This window comes from Balaenoptera musculus, chromosome 2 (assembly GCF_009873245.2).
Source record: "Balaenoptera musculus isolate JJ_BM4_2016_0621 chromosome 2, mBalMus1.pri.v3, whole genome shotgun sequence".
NCBI classification, from domain to species: domain Eukaryota; kingdom Metazoa; phylum Chordata; class Mammalia; order Artiodactyla; family Balaenopteridae; genus Balaenoptera; species Balaenoptera musculus.
The window spans coordinates 68,386,885-68,395,384 of record NC_045786.1 but is presented as its reverse complement, the minus strand read 5'-3'; positions in this window follow the sequence as shown (position 1 = coordinate 68,395,384).

Here is an 8,500-nt window from a genome sequence, read left to right as displayed (position 1 = left end):
TGGAAGGCAGTGAGGCTTGAAGAATAGACTTCTTGTCTATAATTTACAGAATTGATTGGAATGCACCGTGAATTATCCTTGTGAAACTTTAATGATTCACTGCTAGTTGGGGAACTGGAAACTATTGATTTACGTTCTGCCCCGGGAGATGTTGCTTCTCTCTGTTAAGGGTGCATTATAGAGTTGGGTTTGGGTTTTCACTCTGGCAACAGTCAGACTGTTGCCCACTTTTAAATCTACGATGCATGTAGGTAAAGTTTTGATACAGAGCCACATATATTTCCACATCTTTCCCTCAAATGTTACCCAATTAGACTAAACAGAGAAATAAGAGATTTCTCTGTTATCAGAGAATATGTTTGAGACCTGCATTGTCCAATAAGGAAATTACTAGACACATGTAACCCCTGAACACTTGAAATGTGGTCAGTTCAAGTTGAGATGCATTGTAAGTGCAAAATACACAGTATGAGAAAGTGAAATATGTCATTAATAGTTGTTATATTGATTACATGTTGAAATGACAGTATTTTGGGTGCGTATTGGGTTAAATGAATTATGTCATTCATTTTACCTGTTCTTTTACTTTTTAAAAAATGTGGCTGGGAATTCCCTGGTGGTCCAGTGGTTAGGACTCCACGCTTCCACTGCAGGGGGCGTGGGTTCGATCCCTGGTCAGGGAACTAAGCCGCACAGTGCGGCCAAAAAAAAAAAAAAGAAAATAATTTGGTTCAGTCGAAAATTTAATTACTTAGGTGACTTAGGTGGCTAGCGTTGTATTTCTATCGGACAGCGCTGCTAGCTGCTGTAGAGTCTTACAAATAGGGGAACCCATAACCCATAAGTAATCTAATAAGAACTTATTTCAGTTTATTTTCACCCTGTACTTCCATTCACCTTGAAAAAAAATTTTTTTGTTTTGCAATATCATGATTTTTGGTATGAGTTAATGCTCTACTACCACAATGCAGCTTAACGTAAAGGGGGTTTGCATCTCACCTGGGTGAGGTTATAAGGTCAGCATATAAGGTAAAAATTGGATATAGTCAAAATTACCCTTGAAAATCCCTTAGGAAGGCCTCAAGCTGTCCCTGACACACTATCTTTTATTAAGTCCCACCTAGATAATTTTTTTGTCTAGTATGAGGGCAGATCACTGTTTTTTTTACTGAGACCAGATGAAGTAGTTGGTTTGTGTTTGGTGCCATGTTATAGCAAAATATGAATCTTAAATCCACACTCACCCTCAGCATGGAGAGATGCCTGCCTAGGGGAAGTCGGAGGGAACTGGGGTCCATGTGGGAGCAGCAGATTTACAATTCTTGCTTGCATGCGATAAATACCTGCTTTATTTCTCTCTCTCATCTCCCATCAATCTTTCTCAGTTTATTTGCTAAGTTTTGATAGATGAATTTGCATACTTTAGTACATAAAGATCTCTCCAGTTCTAATATTCTGTGGATCTATGACTCTAAATGTTCATAGAAAGCTATGATGAGGTTGCACAACAATGTAAATATATTTAATGCCACTGAACAGTACAACTAAAATGGTAAATTTTATGTTATATGTATTTTACAACAATCTCAAAAAAGTCATAATGAAACATTTGGTGGGGTAAGAATGTGGGACTTTTGGAGTCAGACAGAACTGGTGAATAGAAATGTCACAGGTTGGGTTCTTCAACAACAAACTCTGAGACTGAGTTTAGCATACAGGATATTTAGTTTTTAAAATTCTGTTGGAATCAATACCTATGGAAGGGAGAGGAAGGAAGGAAGCAGCAGTGGGTACAGGGAAAAGCAGGGCTGTGCTGCAGGCTCTACAACAGCCTCAATCAGCCCTTTGGGGAGCTCTGGAGCAAAAATGGCCCTACAGAGTTGTCCCAGCACTAAGGTGAAATGGCCAGGACTTTCTACCCCAACTTCAGTAAAGTGAGCTCTCCCTGGAAGGGTGTAACCATGGATGAGTTGGCTCTCTATGGCAAAGGCAATTCCTGAAAGGCGGTCTACAAACAAGGGCAACAAGTCCTTCCTTGAAGGGAGATCTGTACAATACACTCAAGATGTCACCACAGAATTAATTTTTTTTTTTTTTTTTTTGCCACCCAGCATCTATTTCACCCCTTCAAAAGTGCACCCTGAATTCCTTTAGAAGAATTACTTCTTCTACAGCATGGGCTTCTTCATGGGATAGTAAATTATATGTCCTGCTCTCCTTCTGAAGTTAAAAATCAATTGAGGTCTCTTTTCATGAACTTTGAATCTTGTACACAATGACAGAGGATGAAAAAAAGGTTGACATTCACACTTTCCAGACTAGAGGATGGGGTCATCCCTATTGCCCTGGTTCCAGCCTGTCTCCTTCAGCTTCCCATTCATTCTTTCAATTCCCATTCATTCATTCAATATCCCTCTAATTAATGCCCCCTTTTTGGGCTGAACTTAGCCAATTTCTTTTGCTTGCAACCAAATAATCCCAACTGATGTGCTAGGGTTCAGATCCTGACTTCACCACATACCAGTGTTTGATCTTGAGGAAGTCTCTTGAGTCTTGGTTTTCTCATCTGCAGTTTGAGTACAATAAAATCTACCCTGCAGGGTAGAGCCAGGGTAAGGGATAGTGTCTTGACTCAAAATTGTAACTAGTAGTCTAAAAGGGTTATAAAACTAATAAAGACAGTCTCAACCCCCCTCCCCCCAAGTTTACACTGTGAATTACTCTGGGTTTATAGTGAAATCCTTAAAAATTGCTAATATTGGAGAAGATGACTAATAACTGCTTTGGGATTTAGTTGTATTAAATGAACTCTGTTTTGATGGGTATTTTTCATGTGTAGAGATACTGTAATTTGGCCCATGTTATATGTGATTTGTTGAGGAGATGACAACATGTGGAATTTTAATTGGGTTGTATTGTACTTTACCACAAAGAGAAGGATGGGGAAAAAATGAGAAGATTCATTAATAAAGTTCTTCAGATGCAGTAGCTTTTAGACACTCCTCCCTTGTACCTCAGATCAATCCTTACTGCCAACATCAGAATACTTAAATGTTTTTTTAGTTGAATTATTTATGCCTTTGTCTTCCTTAGACTACAAGTGAAAAAAGTTGAATGAAAAATTGAATGGTTACTACTGAAATATTTACCGATGTAAGGATATGATGTCTGGGATTTGTTCAAAAAAATGTGGGTGAGAGCAAATAGCTGGCGAAGTAGATGGAACAGGGTTGGCTTCAGGTTAATGTTTTGGGGGGCTGGGTTATGGTGCCTGGGCTCACTATTTTATTCTGCCTACTTCGTATACATTTAAAATTTGCTACACTAAAAAAGTTTTTAAAAATTGAATGATTACAACTATTAGTTAAAGTATGTATGCATAAAGAAAAGACTGGGAGAGAACACAAAAAAATGAAGAGTTATGTTAGTTGTTATGTTAGGGTAGTTAATTATGGGAGAATTATTTTTTAAATTTTCATTTAATATTATTCCAATTTTATCTTTCAGTAAGTAAATATCCAACGGAAAGAATAAACATACATACAAAAAACCTCTTTGAAGGTAAAAACAGTGGTGTGCTGGAAATGGCTTGTGTGAGATTGAGAAGACTGGGACTTCCCTCACGATCCAGTGGTTAAGACTTCACCTTCTAATGCAGGCGGTGCGGGTTCAATCCCTGGTTGGGGAGCTAAGATCCCACATGCCTCACAGCCAAAAAGATAAAACATAAAACAGAAGCAATATTGTAATAAATTCAATAAAGACTTTAAAAATGGTCCACATCAAAAAAAAAAAAAAAAAAGATTGAGAGGGCTGGTTGCTAAATTTTTAGGAATTTTGCATTCTGGTTAACATCGTGTGGGTATTGAAATCAACCATGGTGGGAATATTTATACCTTGGAAATCAGCAAACACTAGAAATCAGTACTCCCAAGAACCAGTTGTTAAAAATTTACTAGCACACAACCGGCAAGGACTATGTTGTATACTTTCCTGCCCAGACTTATCTAAAGATCCTGAAATTAATGGGTAGGTACTTAATAATTTATTCTACACATATTTATTGAGGTCCTACTATGGGCAAGAAGCTGTGCTTGGCACTCTGGAGACTACAAATTAATCTATAATTACAATGCAATTCCGAACAGGATCACAATAGATTCTTTGCAATTTCTCAAATTGTTTCTAAAGTTCATCTGGAAAACATAATTTTGAGATAAGCTGAGACAATTTTGAAAGAAAGAAAAGAAATATAAGAAGCAGCTGGCACATGGGCAGAAAAAAAATCAATAGAACAAAATAGAAAGCCCCAAAGCAGATTAGTGAACTATGGAGTTTTAGTGTGGGGATTTAAAATATAAAGATGGCATTTCAAAGCAGTGGGGAAAGATGGATTATTCAATAAATGATGTTGCGACAACTGCATATTTATATAAGGAAAAATGCTAAAAACTAAAACTTCTATTTGGAAAAGTTTCCATTAAAAAAAAAGTTAAAATACAAGTAATAAACTGGAGGAAATATATGCAGCGCATTTGATTGACAAGGATTTAATATCCTTAATTCTGTAAAGAGCTTTTATGAATCATTAGGCAAACGATAAATACCCTAGTAGACAAATGTACAAAGGATTTGAACTAGCAATTCACAAAAAAGGAAATTGAAATGGCCAGTAAGCATTAAAAAAATTCTTAACTTCATATGCAAAAGAGAACTCCTAATTGCAATAAAAGTTAGATATTATTTTTATATATTATATTAGGAAAGATGAAAATGATGGGCAATAGTCCATATTTTAAAGAATATAGATAATCAGGAACTCTCATGAAATATTATTAGGAATAGAAATTGGTATGACCATTGGGAAGGCATTTCTTCTAGAAATATATTCAAAGGAAATAAATCTGCAGAAGGATGTTCACTACAACATGATTATAGTATCAAAACACTAGGAAGATCCTAAATATTTACCAGTTGGTTAAATAAACTATGGTTCATTCACACAATGGACCTAAAAAAGAATTTAAACTAGATCTATATTTATTAATGTTGAAAGAAGTCAGCGAAAATATCTAGTTGCTTAACCGTATTATAGGATTTCACGTATATAAAAATAAAATGCACATCTTTATTTGTATATTAGAGAGTCTGAAAGAATATATACCAAACTGTTAATTCTATTTGAGGAAAAAAAGGGAGGGTATCAGTTACTGTGTTTTCACTTGCAAATAATAGAAAATATAGACACAAATATGCTTAAATAATAAATGGAATATATTGACCAAGTAACCAAAATGCTCAGAGGTGAAGTGGGCTTTGGTGAAGGGTTGATGCAGAAGCTCAACAGTGTCATTCAGCTGCCAGCTTTTCTCTGTCTTGTGCTTTGCCTTCAAAGGTAAAAGCTTCTTGAGGACATTATGCTAAGTGAAATAAGCCAGACAGAAAAGAACAAATACTGTATAATTCCACTTATAAAAGGTACCTAGAACTGTCAAACTCTTTTGAAGACAGAAAATAGAATGGTGGTTGGCAGAGACTGGGGGGAGGAGGGGAGAGGGGAGTTGTGGTTTAATGAGTATAGTTTGTTTTTTTTTTTGCGAGATGAAAAGAGTTCTGGAGATTTGTTGCACAATAATGTGAATGTAGACTTTAGAATGGTTAACATGTTACATTTTATGTATATTTTACCACAATTTAAAAAAATTACATTTAAAAAAAAGTAGAAGCCTCATCGCAAGCCTGACTCCCCCTGGTGGTGGAAGGGTTGATGGCACATTCAGGCCTGTGGCTTCTTCATTCAGGCCCTGCCGGTGCTACCCGGTAGCTCTCTACTTTGTCAGACAGCAGCCCTGGGCTTCCCTCTGATTGCACCATGATAGTATGGTCATGTGTCTGTTCCTGAATCATGCACTATGCTAGCATCACATTCTAAGGACCTCTTTGTAAGTAATTTTGGTTGTCACAGTGATCGAGCCTTTAGAGTATGGGCCAGAGATAGATTTCTCATAATGTACTGGATAGCCCGATATATTACAGCTTTTCCCCACATCTTGCATGACTTTTAATGTCCCATTTGACATTAATGTAGATTTTAAAAACCTGTTTATAATAACCTGAACCTAGACTCTAACTCCATTCTATATATAAACATGAACTATTTTTGCATGGTCTTAATATAAACTGAACCTCAAGATGTGACAATTGGATTTCCCTCGTGGCACAGTGGTTGAGAATCCGCCTGCCAATGCAGGGAACATATGTTCGAGCCCTGGTCCGGGAAGATCCCACATGCTGCGGAGCAACTAAGCCTGTGCACCACAACTACTAAGCCTGCCCTCTACAGCCCGCCAGCCACAACTACTGAAGGCAGTGCACCTAGAGCCCGTGCTCCGCAACAAGAGAAGCCACCGCAATGAGAAGTAGGCGCACGGCAACGAAAGTGTAGCCCCCGCTCGCGGCAACTGGAGAAAGCCCAGGCACAGCAAGGAAGACCCAACGCAGCCAAAAATAAATAAATAAATTTTTTAAAAATGCGAGAATTATGGGTAAATTGAGAGAAAATAGTACTTTGTTTCACTAGGAACTTTACCAAGAGTTGTTCACTACTTCAGAAAATCATGTTTTCAACAACCGACACTGCTTCTGAATATTGCAATTCACACTGCATAATGCAATTCACATTGCATATTTTATCTCTGAAACCAGGATGAATCCTACAGTCAATGACATCTTAGATGAAACATGGTACTGAATATTAGTCTACATTTGTAGCTGTTGCATTCACTTCTCACCTGGATTCTTACGACAACCTCCCAAGCTGGTCTCGCAATCTATTCTCAACAGAGTAGCCAGATTTTGCCTTTTAAAATGTGGGTCAGATCATGTCTCTCCTCGCCTCAAAACCTAATGTTGCACATTTTTACTCAGAGTACAAGCCTTACAATGTCCTCTGAGGCCCTGTGAGATCTGGCTCTGTTTCCTCTCTGACCCATCTCCTAGTTCTGTTTTTTCTCATACTCCTCACTCCAGACCACCTCACTGGCCACTTACAGCCCATATACTCACCATGCAGGCTTCCGCCTGAGGTCATTTGCATGGCTATTCCCTCTGCCCAGATACTTCCCCCTAGATAAGCTGCATGATTCATTCCCTTACCTCCTTCAAATTGAATGTTACTGTCTGGTGAGGCGTGCCTTGACCAATAGTTTAAACTGCAACTCACTACCTACTTCCCCACTGCTCTGAATGCTGGTTTTTCCTTATCCTGTTCTACTTTTTACCCCAATAATACTTACCACCTTCCGATGTAATATATAATTTACTTATGTATTCTGTTGTATTTTGCTGATTATTTGTTGTCTGTATCCCATTACCCTTTTAGAATGTAAGCTCCATGAAAAGCGATTTCTATCTGTATGCCCAGTAAACTTAGGACAGTGCCTGACACATAGTGCTCAAAAACTGTTGAATGAACGGTGATTCTGCCATTAGGTGCAAGCATCTAACTTCATTGTATCTTTTTTTTTTTTTTTTTAATTTATTTATGGCTGTGTTGGGTCTTCGTTTCTGTGCGAGGGCTTTCTCTAGTTGCGGCAAGTGGGGGCCACTCTTCATCGCGGTGCGCGGGCCTCTCACTATCGCGGCCTCTCTTGTTGCGGAGCACAGGCTCCAGACGCGCAGGCTCAGCAATTGTGGCTCACGGGCCTAGTCACTCCGCCGCATGTGGGATCTTCCCAGACCAGGGCTCGAACCCGCGTCCCCTGCATTGGCAGGCAGATTCTCAACCACTGCGCCACCAGGGAAGCCCCGTTGTATCTTCTATTATAGTTGTGCCCAAGCATTTCCATATTGAAATACATATCATTTCGTAGTGAATTATTTTCCTACTATTTCTGCTTTATATTATAGTCTTGGCATTATGTCGTAATAGAAGGTATATCATAATATATGATCTATTGATCTTACAAGTCAGGGTGGTACAGCAGTGTTATGAAGTGTTTGTTACAATATCAGAGTTCGGATGTTAGGGTTGGGAACTGCTGGTTTAGACCATTCCAGAAGCTACTCCTGGAGCTGTGGGTAGAGATAATCCCACCCAAACTGCGTGGCTGCTTCCTGGATGGGAGGGGCGGAGTGGATATTGGAGAGGCAACCACAGTGTTGATGATCAGGAGGAAACAAATTTCATTTTCCAATTTTACTATACTCTCATATTGTTCATGTTATTTGAATATTTTACAGTGAGTATTCATTCTTTTTGTAACAAGCAAAACCAATAAGGATATTTTTACTTAAAAAACTACTGTAAAATATAGAAAAAGAGCAAAAGAATAAAAATCACCTTCTTCCCAGGGATAACCACTGCTAACATTTTATTTTATACTCTTTTGTTTTCAGGCACGGGTGTACGTCTATAGCTTTTCTATGATGGCTCTGAATAATAGGAGTCATGTGGCTGGAGGTGTCCTTTGTCAAGATTATTCTGGCAGCCACCTGCAAG